This window comes from Schistocerca serialis, chromosome 4, assembly GCF_023864345.2.
Source record: "Schistocerca serialis cubense isolate TAMUIC-IGC-003099 chromosome 4, iqSchSeri2.2, whole genome shotgun sequence".
Lineage (NCBI taxonomy): Eukaryota > Metazoa > Arthropoda > Insecta > Orthoptera > Acrididae > Schistocerca > Schistocerca serialis.
In genome coordinates this window covers 676516675-676530336 of record NC_064641.1, presented here as the reverse complement: position 1 = coordinate 676530336, position 13662 = coordinate 676516675, and the positions used below count along the sequence as shown (strand labels likewise).

General features: G+C 44.5%; 1 non-coding gene across 1 annotated transcript; it reads right to left on the bottom strand.

The window, feature by feature from the left end:
- Window positions 1–1907: 1907 nt before the first annotated feature.
- Trnat-ugu (transfer RNA threonine (anticodon UGU)) lies at window positions 1908–1982 on the bottom strand. The gene has a single exon. It is a non-coding gene; the product is annotated as a tRNA-Thr (tRNA).
- Window positions 1983–13662: the final 11680 nt, after the last annotated feature.

Sequence of the window (13662 nt, the reverse complement as noted above, 5' to 3'; positions counted from 1 at the left end):
CGAGCGGTTCTAGGCGTTTCAGTCCGGAACCGCGCGGGTGCTGCGGTCGCAGGTTCGAATCCTGCCTCCGGCATGGATGTGTGTGAAGTGCTTAGGCTAGTTAGGTTTAAGTAGGTCTAAGTCTAGGGGACTGTCGACCTCAGAAGTTAAGTCCCATAGTGCTCAGAGTGAAGATCATACTTTCTCCTGGTGTTATAGCTATGCACACTGCTATTACTTTTGAACTGGGTTGGATTATTAACAACAAATTTCATAAGTGAATATATATACTGTGAGGTTACTGTGAGGATCCGTAGCTCCTTAAATAGATGTCTGCAGGATGACCGTGGGTGGGCTCCAGCAATTATTCTGATTACACGTTTTTGAGCAATGAATATTTTTCTACTTAACGATGAATTATCCCAGAATATGATGCCATACGAAAGCAGTGAAGGAAAGTAGGCATAGTAAGCTAATTTACTGAGATTCTTATCACCAAAATTTGCAATAACCCTAATAGCATACGTAGCTGAACTCAGACGTTTCAGCAGACCATCAATGTGTTGCTTCCAGTTTAACCTCTCATCAACGGACACACCTAAAAATTTTGAAAATTCTACCTTAGTTACAGACTTCTGTTCAAAGTCTATATTTATTACTGGAGTTGTGCCATTTACTGTACGGAACTGTATATACTGTGTTTTATCAAAATTTAAAGAGAGTCCGTTTGCTGAGAACCACTTAATAATTTTGCGAAAAACATCATTTACAATTACATCACTTAGTTCTTGGTTTTTGGATGTCATTACTATACTTGTATCATCAGCAAAAAGAACTAACTTTGCATCTTCATCAATGTGGAATGGTAAGTCATTAATGTATATCAAGAACAGTAAAGGACCTAAGACCGAACCCTGTGGGACCCCGTACTTGATAGCCCCCCAGTTTGAGGAGTCACCTGTTGTTTTAACATTACATGAACGACTTATTTGAAGCTTGGTTCGATAAAACTTCTGCCAGGCACTTAATTGTCATCTGCAGAGTAATCATGTAGATGTAGATATAGATTCTACGGACATGTACAGGTCCGCTGCAATGAAGCAGGAATCATAGTTTGGATAGGTCCTTTACATATTTCGCTTTCGTCCCGTTAACATCGACGTGTTGAACAGCACTCTATGTGCAAATGTGAGAGAGCAGTATAAAAGACTTTTTTTTTCATCGGCTACGAGTCGCGAAGCATCTGCCCACCGCGAAACACGATGTCAAAACGTACTGCAACACGTGCGCCGGAAAATACATTCATGTCCATAATCCAGAAAAGTTGTTGGAAGGGGAAATAAAAGGCGTGCAGATATCAGTTAGCACAGCAGGTACCCGCGTGGCAATGGCCAGGAGGTCACGCGAGCGCGCGTGCGGGGCAGAATTGAGTCTTCCGCGGAGACAGAAGCAATTACCGGCGCGACACGCCGGCGACCTTGCCGTGCAGCGATGCAAATGAGCAGACGCGGGCAGCGCCGCAGTGCTGTACTGGACTGTAATTACAGCTGCCTGGCTGGCTGGCAGGCCCCAGGGGACAGGCCGCTCCCGTCGCTCAACTGCTAGCGCGCCCGTCGCGGTGGCCAGACAACCATGTTCGCCAAACCTCATGTTACCCACTCCGTCACAACTTCTCTCTAATTCCATGCCCTAAGATGTGTGTCGCAATCCCATACGAAAAGCAAAAAGGGGCACTTATCGTCAGAAATAAACGTACAGTATATAAGGGACGTTTCCGTTTAAATATATATGACGGTAGTATCTGTTCCCGAAAGAACAGTTACCGTTGATGACCATGCAGCTTTGCTAGAAATGAAATGATAATTAAATGGACACCCTAGCTGCAAACAAGCGTTGATATACTTCATTGGGGACATGTTGAAAATGTGTGCCCCGACCGGGACTCGAACCCGGGATCTCCTGCTTACATGGCAGACGCTCTATCCATCTGAGCCACCGAGGGCACAGATGATAGTGCGCCCGCAGGGACTTACCCCTTGCAAGCTCCCCGTGAGACCCACATTTCCAATATGTCCACACAACTGCATTCGTAGTGCGCCTAATAGATGTTTGCCCATCAGACTCATTACTCGTGGCAGATTAATCTGCCAAGTCCCCTTCGCACAAGGTCAATGGCAGGTTAGCCATATTTTAACTAAATATGAAGGTAGTATCTGTTCCCGAAAGAACAGATGCCACTGATGACCGTGCAGCTTCTCTAGAATGAAATGGTATATAAATCGACGCCCAAGCTGCAAACAGGCGTTGATATACATAATTGGGGACACTTTCAACATGTCGCCAGTTCCAACCCACGTACTTTGGAGTTACCCTTAATACTAGAGAGCATATCACTTATATAAATAAGGAACAGGAGTGGCCCCAACACTGATGCCTGGGGCAACCCCCCCCCCCCCCCCCCCATTTGACTGTACCCCACTCAGACCCCACATCACAGCCATTCTCAACACTGTGAATAATGACCTAGCGCTATCTGCTGCTGAAGTAAGCGGTGAACCAACTGTGAGCTACTCCCCGTATTCCGTAATAGTCATACTTCTGCAGCAATATTTTGTGATCAACACAATCAAACGCCTTAGTTACATCAAAAGATATGCCTAGCGTTCGAAACCTCTCGTTTAACCCATCCAGTACCTCACAGAGAAAAGAGAATATAGCATTTTCAGTTGTTAAAGGACTTCTAAAGCCGAACTGTACATTTGATACCAATTTTGTGATATAAAATGATCAAATATCCTGACATTAACAGCCTTTTCAATAACTTTAGCAAACACTGATGGCACAGAAATAGGTCTAAAACTGTCTATATTATCCCATTCTCCCTTTTTATAAATCGGCTTTGCTACTGGGTACTTTAATCGTTCAGGAAACTGACCCTTCCTAAAGGAAAAATTACAAATATGGCTAAATAAAGGGTTAACATGTGCAGCATAGTACTTTAATATTCTGCTACGCACTCCATCATATCCATGAGAGTCCTTACTCTTCAGTGATTTAAATATTGTCTCAATCTCCCCATTGTGTGTATCACTGAGGAGTATTTCAGATATCAATCTCGGAAAGGCATCTGCCAAGGAAGTTATATGATTCCCTGTAGAAGCTAAATTTTAATTTAATTCACCAGCAGTGCTCAGAAAATAATTGTTAATTACTGTACATATATCTGACTTATCAGTAACAGAAATATTTTCACTAAGAACTGACTTTATATTCATCGACCTTGTGCTGCTGACCAGACACTTCCTTCACAACTGACTGTATGGTTTTAATTTTATCCTGTGAATTAGTTATTCTATTTGCATACCACATATTCTTTGCCTTCATAATAACATTTTTAAGCACCTTACAATACTGTTTGTAATGGGCTACTGTAGCTTGATTGTGACTACTACTAACATTTTGATATAATTCCCGCTTTATTCAACATGATATCCATATCCCACCAGTCAGCCACCCGGGCTGCCCATTACTGCTAGTACCCCGTTGAGAACGTTCCAATGGGAAGCAACTCTCAGCATGAAAAAAGTGTTAAAGAAAGCACTGTATTTATCATCTATGTTATCGGCACTATAAACATCCTGCCACTCTTGTTCCTTGAAAAGGTTTAAAAAACTCTCTAATGCTGTTGGATTAACTTTCCTACATAGTTTGTAATTATATGTGACATTTGTTGAGTACAAAAGCCTTTTAGTGTTAAAATTTGTGCATCATTCATCCTTTTACTAAGAGAATGCCCGTCTAGTAATGAAGAATGAATAAAAATATTGTCTATGGCTGTGCTACGGTTCCCCTGCACCCTAGTCGCAAAAAACAACGTCTGCATCAGATCATATGATTTTGGGAGATCTACCAACATCCCTTTTCTTGCGTCATCATATACAAAATTTATATTGAAGTCACCACATATAACTAATTTCTGGTACTTCCTACAAAGTGAATCAAGAACCCTCTCTAGCTTGAGCAGAAGTGCTCTGAAGTCAGAGTTAGGGGACCTATAAACAACAACAATTAGAAGTTCAATTTCACTAAATTCAACTGCCCCTGCCCAACATTCAAATATCTGTTCAGTGAAGTGCCGCGATACGTCTATGGACTCAAATGGATACTGTTTTTCATGTGCATAGCCACTCCCCTACCACGTAAGGAACTCCTTGAAAACAGCCAGCTAATCTGTATCCTGGTAAAGGAAGCCTCTGAACTGTCACGTTATTTAAGTGGTGCTTCGATATACCAATAATTCCGAGTCAACATCTATAAGCAGGTCACTAGCTGTATCTCTAATACCTGTTATATTTTGAAGAAATATGATAATTCCTTCCCTACTCGGAAACATTACGTCCTCTGAAGGTGAGCTCTTAGTTACAGGGACTTCCTTTAAGCAGGTATACCTACCAGCTGACATCAGTCTAAAAATAAGTGCATCTCTAACACCAACTACTACAGGAATTTTTCATGAGTGATCCCATCACCACCCACTACACTGACATCTATAAGCTTTGCCATACTCCCCTTCCCATACCTATTGAGGTGCAGGCCATGCCTAGTGAAACCCGATTTACTGATAGACCCAACTGGCACCACTGAAATGTGACGCATGCCCTCTGCCACCAGCGCCCTCTCCAGCCCCATGTTAAGGCGCCTAACACCCGCATTAAGATGAGGCCGATAATGACGCTGAAACAGTTGCACGACATGCACATTAGTGCCACCAGGTTGAGTAGCTATCTTATGTCAGTAGGTATCCCCATTTGAGGCCCATATCGTCGCTATATACTTTCCTTGCAGCGTTGTTTGCAACACTACCAGGCATTCAATTTCGTTGTGGGCAACGGTCATAATGTTTTGGCTCTTGAGTGCGTGTTCCTTTCTCTCTGTCAAATTTTGAAGCAAATGCTGTCAGTACTTCTGCCAGTTACGCTTCTTCGTCTTACAGTTTTTCAGTCAGTCATGTCTTATTACTATACTGCCCCAAACAAGTGGAATCGATAATTTGCCAGTAAGTGTTGAAGAGTTGGCAAACAGGAGAACGAAGGAAATAGCCTAGCTTTGTAAGGAGACGACAAAGGGGAATGGCCTGATAACTTTCTTACTACGGTAATACCAAAAATGCGAAGAGCACAGGACTATCGTCCTAATTTCTCATGCAGCTAAAGTATTGCTGAGACTGCATTGGGGAGGAACAGTTCCGATTTAGAAGAGGATAAGGAACAAGAGATGCTACTGGGCTGTTAAGAATCACAGGGGGAAAATATATTGAGAAAAGTAGAGAAATTTATGCTGTTTTTATTGATTTGAGAAAGGCTTTCGACAGGGTTCAATGGAACACGCTTACTGATATTTGGAAGACGAAAGTAGCAGATCGGAAGGAGAGACAACTAGTACAGAACCTGTGTTTACAACAGAGAGTAAGAACAAGCTTTGGAAATGAAATGTCGATACAAAGCAGCATCGGAAGCGGCGTCAGACAGGGTTGTTGGTTCTCTCCTTTGTTGTTCGACTTATACCTGAAAGAGATTATTGACTTACATGCAACAATAAACTCCCCCCACCCACCCCCACAAATAGGGATGCTAGGATGGGTTACCAATATTGTGTCTTATAATACAAACTCACATGCATGTCATTACCAAGTGTAATTGAAACTGTTGTAAGAGTACGAAAACTACTCGTATGTACGTTTCTGAGGCAAGGGTTGTCGGAACTGAACAGCAATGTCAATTTTGACTCGGAGATAACATTTCAATGTCAATTTTGACTCGGGGTATTCATATGAAAGGGGCTTACCTTTACATAATCTGAATTTCGACAGTTGAGAAAGTGGCGGCGTCTTACCTGAAACAAATAAGAAAAATGGTTTACATACGTTTCATTACTCGTTTTTCTAATGTAACATATAACTGAAGGGCTAATGCACAGAAAAGTCTAGGGGAGACCTTTATCCATCAGTAGATGTCAAACGACGGTAGCAATGTTCTCGGTGTATGAGATGAAAATACAGCTTTCAAAGAGAACCGGATCTTGACGGTTACAACGCTGCTTGACTTCCCGGAACGATATGTGGCGTTAATAGCGAGCCATACCGCACTACCATATAAGAGATACACGTCGATCTCGACAGTCCGTGAGGAGCTGACGTGATGTTGGTGAATATTTTCGGGGGCAGCTTGAAGAATGAGAATTTTTTAGTCTTGATGAAGAGTACTGAAATATCAGCTGTACTGCACGGCATGTATACAAATAAGATATGCTGTTAAGGAAAACGTCTTTATTAAATTGTTATAAATATGACCGCAATCCCAACTGACATATGACTCTCATTTATTCTTCGATAGTAAAATTAAGGAAGAACCCACAAATGATGGTATGAGTCATCGAAACAAGTACGATGAAGAAAAAAGATATTGTTTGTTCAACGCTGTGGCGTAACGAGGGCATAACAACTGAGGCGCATGCGACAAAAAAATCAGTAAGGGCAAAAGAAAACGTGTAGAAGGAGGGAAGAAAAAGTAAAAGTAGTAGAAGGAGAAGGGACAGGAGCAGAGGATATTAAAATTGTAGGAAATCATCATGGGATTCGGATATGACTGTGATGGGCAACAATTGTATAAGACATACTTAACCGTGGTAAGGAGAGACTTACGTCTTGTTTTCAGCTTGTAGATGGAGCCATTCTCCCTAAGCGAAGTGAGCCAACATAACGAAAGAGTAAGTTTGTTTCTATTGCATGTTTGCCTTGATCGGTAACGAATCAATGAAAAAGAAATCGCGTTATTGATGGAAGCAATGCTACAGTGGATTGTGTTTTTACACTTTATGAATTGTATCGTAACAAAAGACTCATTGAAATGTGTACCTTTTACGAGAGACATTCAGTAATTAAAGGAACAAACTGACGTAGAAATGAAACAGTTTGTATGAACAGTTTCGTACATTTCATGATTTTTGATTGGCAGCCGACGAATAAAAATTGTTTTATTTATAACCTCAATATTGCTTTTAACGGTGGGATGTCCGCCTTAAGTTTCCACAGTAGTTGAACAACGTTCAGTGATTCGTTTTTTAATTTTTTTTAAAGCTGAAAAACCCGCTAAACTGTTTTCTACAATGTTTTATTTTCAAACGTCCGCCCCCGGTAGCTGAGTGGTCAGCATGGTGGATTGTCAATCCCCTGGGCCCGAATTCGATTCCCGGCTGGGTCGGGGAATTTTCTCCGCCCAGGGACTGGGTGTTGTGCTGTCCTCAACATCATCCAATCATCTTCATCGACTGCAGGCCGCCGAAGTGGCGTCACATTGAAAGACCGGCACCCGGCGAACGGTCTGTCCGACGGGGGGGCCCTAGCCGTACGATTAAATAAATTTTCAAACGAAATAGTAAGCAACCAGCTGCACAAAAGGATTTAATTTCTTTTTCATCCATCCTCAGCAACTGTAGTCGTCTATAACGAAATAACTACAAATTCATTATACTTTCTAGAATGATTTACCGTACAGTGAAAGTTGTGAGAACAGCGGAAATTTTTATAAGTGGGTAGAACAGTTCAAAAACTGTCGAGCGTCAGAGATAGATGAGCAGTGTCCTGGCCTGCCAATGAAGTGGCCACTCCTTTGCTTGACTACCGCACTGATGACGTTATTGGCGAACACCAGCGTGTTACAGTTGAACATATGAACACATAGCAAAAGCGGCTACGACAAGTGTTGGCACAATTCATAACGTTATGAGTAACAATTGTCAAATACTGCAAAACAAGTGGAAGGTGGGTCCCGAAAGAGTTAACACAACAAAACACGGAAACCACGCTCAAAGCGTGTCCAGACTCGGAAGAACGCTATGAAATGGAAGGTGGCGCTTTTCCAAGCAAGACTTTAACGTGTGATAAAACTTGGGCTCACCATTTTGAACCAGAGTCCAAAAGAGAAAGCGTGGAATGGAAGCACAACAGCCCACTTTTCCGAAAGAAATTCTCAACCCAAGTACCAGCGGGAAAAGTCGTGTTGTTCATCTTTTGGGATGATCAAGGTGTCGTCTGTTGTGGTTATTTGGAAGGTCAGCGTGCAATAAACAGTGCCTGCTGCTCAGAGACGTTACTGAACAAGGTAACGGCAGCAATGAGAGAAAAACGCCGCGGATCTAAAAGAAAAGGTGTGGTATTACATTGACTATTCCACCAACCAGCCACTATTGAAGACGCTGTTTATTTGCACAAATAGGCTTTCTCTTTTGGACTCTGATTCAAAATGCCAATCCACGCTTTTTCTTTTGGACTCTGGTTCAAAATGCCAGGGTTTCGAACCAACAGGTTCATCTTCAGAAGCTTACATAAGTTTTTGGATCTTCATTCCCTTTTGAGGTGAAAGATTCTTGGGATAGTGGTGTCGTCGATAACCGCGCGCCATTTTGTTGGAATGTTGCTGGCTGGTATTCACGAAATACCATAGAATATATGCAGCACTTATTTTGTGTACGACCACATTGCTTAAAGAGTCAAAAACATTATGCAAACTTCAACAAATTTGCATCTTGATGCGAACAGTTGTCAGAAAATGAACCTGTCGGTTCGAAACGGGTTACGGCGCTATTTGTGCAAATAAAAAGCATTATCAGTAGTGGCTGGCTGCTGTCTTCTTCTTTTAAGAATCAACCTGTATTTTGTAAGCAGCCAAAGTCTCAAAACGTCAGTATTCGACAACAAAGCATAAAGGTGAGCTACTGCTACACGACAATGCTCACACTCACGCTGCCCAGTTGACCCAAAAAACAGTTGAAAAAAAAAAGGGTTTGGGAGATATTACTCCATCCATTGTACAGTCCTGATTTGGCTCCCTCGCATTTTCATTTGTTTGGTGCACTCAAAGAGGAAAAAAGTTTTGCAACAAAGAGGAGGTCAATGAATTTGTGGGAAAGTGGCTCACACAACAAGACAACGATTTATCTGCATCAGGTGTTAAGAAACTACACTCATGCTTATACACTCCTGGAAATGGAAAAAAGAACACATTGACACCGGTGTGTCAGACCCACCATACTTGCTCCGGACACTGCGAGAGGGATGTACAAACAATGATCACACGCACGGCACAGCGGACACACCAGGAACCGCGGTGTTGGCCCCGAATGGCGCTAGCTGCGCAGCATTTGTGCACCGCCGCCGTCAGTGTCAGCCAGTTTGCCGTGGCATACGGAGCTCCATCGCAGTCTTTAACACTGGTAGCATGCCGCGACAGCGTGGACGTGAACCGTATGTGCAGTTGACGAACTTCGAGCGAGGGCGTATAGTGGGCATGCGGGAGGCCGGGTGGACGTACCGCCGAATTGCTCAACACGTGGGGCGTGAGGTCTCCACAGTACATCGATGTTGTCGCCAGTGGTCGGCGAAAGGTGCACGTGCTCGTCGACCTGGGACCGGACCGCAGCGACGCACGGATGCACGCCAAGACCGTAGGATCCTACACAGTGCCGTAGGGGACCGCACCGCCACTTCCCAGCAAATTAGGGACACTGTTGCTCCTGGGGTATCGGCGAGGACCATTCGCAACCGTCTCCATGAACCTGGGCTACGGTCCCGCACACCGTTAGGCCGTCTTCCGCTCACGCCCCAACGTCGTGCAGCCCGCCTCCAGTGGTGTCGCGACAGGCGTGAATGGAGGGACGAATGGAGATGTGTCGTCTTCAGCGATGAGAGTCGCTTCTGCCTTGGTGCCAATGATGGTCGTATGCGTGTTTGGCGCCGTGCAGGTGAGCGCCACAATCAGGACTGCATACGACCAAGGCACACAGGGCCAACACCCGGCATCATGGTGTGGGGGGCGATCTCCTACACTGGCCGTACACCACTGGTGATCGTCGAGGGGACACTGAATAGTGCACGGTACATCCAAACCGTCATCGAACCCATCGTTCTACCATTCCTAGACCGGCAAGGGAACTTGCTGTTCCAACAGGACAATGCACGTCCGCATGTATCCCGTGCCACCCAACGTGCTCTAGAAGGTGTAAGTCAACTACCCTGGCCAGCAAGATCTCCGGATCTGTCCCCCATTGAGCATGTTTGGGACTGGATGAAGCATCGTCTCACGCGGTCTGCACTTCCAGCACGAACGCTGGTCCAACTGAGGCGCCAGGTGGAAATGGCATGGCAAGCCGTTCCACAGGACTACATCCAGCATCTCTACGATCGTCTCCATGGGAGAATAGCAGCCTGCATTGCTGCGAAAGGTGGATATACACTGTACTAGTGCCGACATTGTGCATGCTCTGTTGCCTGTGTCTATGTGCCTGTGGTTCTGTCAGTGTGATCATGTGATGTATCTGACCCCAGGAATGTGTCAATAAAGTTTCCCCTTCCTGGGACAATGAATTCACGGTGTTCTTATTTCAATTTCCAGGAGTGTAAATTAAGGATAATGCTGATACATGATGAAACAACGTTCTGGTGGGGGGTTTGTGGGTTTAAATCACCTCGGGGTATAACCATGCGGTGCATTTGACCTGCAGTCATCGCACGGTGGCGCTGGCAGCAGTCCACATACGCAGAGGTGTGTTGGTGCATCTCAGAGTACGGTTCAGCGAGTAAGTGTGCAGACGTTTTCAGACTGTGTGTTGAAAATGGCTCAAAGAACACGTATTGATGACGTTATGAGGAGTAGAATACTAGGACGACTGGAGGCTGGTCAAACACAGCAGGTCGTAGCGCGGGCCCTCCGTGTGCCACAAAGCGTGATCTCAAGATTATGGCAACGATTCCAGCAGACAAGAAACGTGTCCAGGAGCTACAGTACGGGATGTCCACAGTGCACAACACCACAAGAAGACCGATATCTCACCATCAGTACCCCCAGACGGCTACGGAGTACTGCAGGTAGCCTTGCTCGGGACCTTACCCTAGCCACTGGAACAGTTGTCTTCAGTCTACAGACGACTGAACAGACATGGTTTATTAGCCTGGAGACCTGCAAGGTGCATTGCACTGACACCTGGTCACAGGAGAGACCATGAAGCACCATGAAGCCTGGTGTCAAGAACACAGTACATGGTCATTTGAACAGTGGTCCCAGGTTACGTTCACAGATGAGTCCAGGTATAATCTGACCAGTGATTCTCGCCGGGTTTTCATCTGGCGTGAACCAAGAGCCAGATACCAATCCTTAATATCCTTGAAAGGGACCTGTTTGGAGGTCGTGGTTTGATGGTGTGGGGTGGGATTATGCTTGGTGCACGTAGACCCCTGCATGTTTTTGACAGAGGAACTGTAACAAAATCAAATGGCTCTGAGCACTATGGGACTTAACATGTGAGGTCATCAGTCCCCTAGAACTTAGAACTACTTAAATCTAATAACCTAACGACATCACACACATCCATGCCCGAGGCAGGGTTAGAACCTGTGACCGTAGCGGTCGTGCGGTTCGACTGAAGCGCCTAGAACCGCTCGCCCACTCCGGCCGGCGAATTGTAACAGGTCAGGTGTATCGGGACGTCATTTTGCACCAGTATGTCCGCCTTTTCAGGGGTGCAGTGGGTCCCACCTTCCTCCTGATGGAAGATAACGCACGGCCCCACTGAGCTGCCATCGTGGAGGAGTACTTTGAAACAGAAGATATCATGCGAATGGAGTGGCCTGCCAGTTTTCCAGACCTAAACCCCACTGAGCACGTCTGAGATGCTCTCGGTCGATGTACAACAGGCACTGTTGCAAGAATGGGAGGCTATACCCCAGCAGCCGATCGACCACCTGATCCAGAGTATGCCAACCCGCTGTGCGGCCTGTGTACGTGTGCATGGTGATCATATCCCATTCTGATGTCGGGGTACATGCGCAGGAAACAGTGACGTTCTGTAGCACATGTTATTCTGGACGGTTTTCTCAACTTATCACCAATACCGTGGACTTCCAGATCTCTGTCGCGTGTGTTGCATATGTGCCTATGCTATTACCGCCAGTTTTGTGTAGTGCCACGTTGTGTGGCACCACATTAGACAATTATCCTTAATTTATGAGTATGAGTGTAGTTCGCTGTTGGGACAAGTGTGATAATATTGGTGGTGATTGTTGTTGTTGTTGTTGTTGTGGTCTTCAGTCCTGAAACTGGTTTGATGCAGCTCTCCATGCTACTCTATCCTCTGCAAGCTTCATCATCTCCCAGTACCTACTGCAACCTACATCCTCTTGAATCTGCTTAGTGTATTCATCTCTTGGTCCCCCTCTATGATTTTATCCTCCACGCTGCCCTCCAATACTAAATTGGTGATCCCTTGATGCCTCAGGACATGTCCTGCCAACCGATCCCTTCTTCTAGTCAAGTTGTGCCACAAACTTCTCTTCTGTCCAATCCTATTCAATACCTCCTCATTAGTTGTGTGATCTACCCATCTAATCTTCAGCATTGTTCTGTAGCACCACATCTCGAAAGCATCTATTCTCTTCTTATCCAAACTATTTATTGTCCATGTTTCACTTCCATACATGGCTACACTCCATACAAATACTTGCAGAAATGACTTCCTGACACTTAAATCTATATTCGATGTTAACAAATTTCTCTTCTTCAGAAATGCTTTCCTTGCCATTGCCGGTCTACATTTTATATCCTCTCTCCTTCGACCGTCATCAGTTATTTTGCAAAACTCATTTACTACTTTAAGTGTGACATTTCCTAATCTAATTCCCTCAGCATCACCCGACTTAATTCGACTACATTCTATTATCCTCTTTTTGCTTTTGTTGATGTTCATCTTATATCCTCCTTTCAAGACACGGTCCATTCCGTTCAACTGCTCTTCCAAGTCCTTTGCTGTCTCTGACAGAATTACAATGTCATCGGTGAACCTCAAAGCTTTTATTTCTTTTCCATGGATTTTAATACCTACTCCGAATTTGTCTTTTGTTTTCTTCACTGCTTGCTCAATATGAAGATTGAATAACATCGGGGATAGGCTACAACCCTGTCTCACTCCCCTCCCAACCACTGATTCCCTTTCATGTCCCTCGACTCATAACTGCCATCTGGTTTCTGTACAAATTGTAAATAGCCTTTCGCTCCCTGTATTTTACCCCAGCCACCTTCAGAATGTGAAAGAGAGTATTCCAGTCTACATTGTCAAACGCTTTCTCTAAGTCTACAAATGCTAGAAACATAGGTTTGCATTTCCTTAATCTTTCTTCTGAGGTAAGTCGTAGGTTCGGTATTGCCTCATGTGTTCCAATATTTCTACGCAATCCAAACTGATCTTCCCCGAGGTCGGCTTCTACTACTTCTTCCATGCGTCTGTAAAGAATTCGCGTTAGTATTTTGCACCCATGGCTTATTAAACCGATAGTTCGGTAATTTTCACATCTGACAACACCTGCTTTCTTTGGGATTGAAATTATTATATTCTTCTTGAAGTCTGAGGGTATTTCGCCTGTCTCATACATCCTGCTCACCAGATGGTAGAGTTTCGTCAGGACTGGCTCTGCCAAGGCCGTCAGTAGTTCTAATGAAATGTTGTCTACTCTCGGGGGCCTTGTTTCGACTCAGATCTTTTAGTGCTCTGTCAAACTCTTCACGCAGTATCATATCTCCCATTTCATCTTCATCTACATCCTCTTGCACTTCCATAATATTATCCTCAAGTACATCG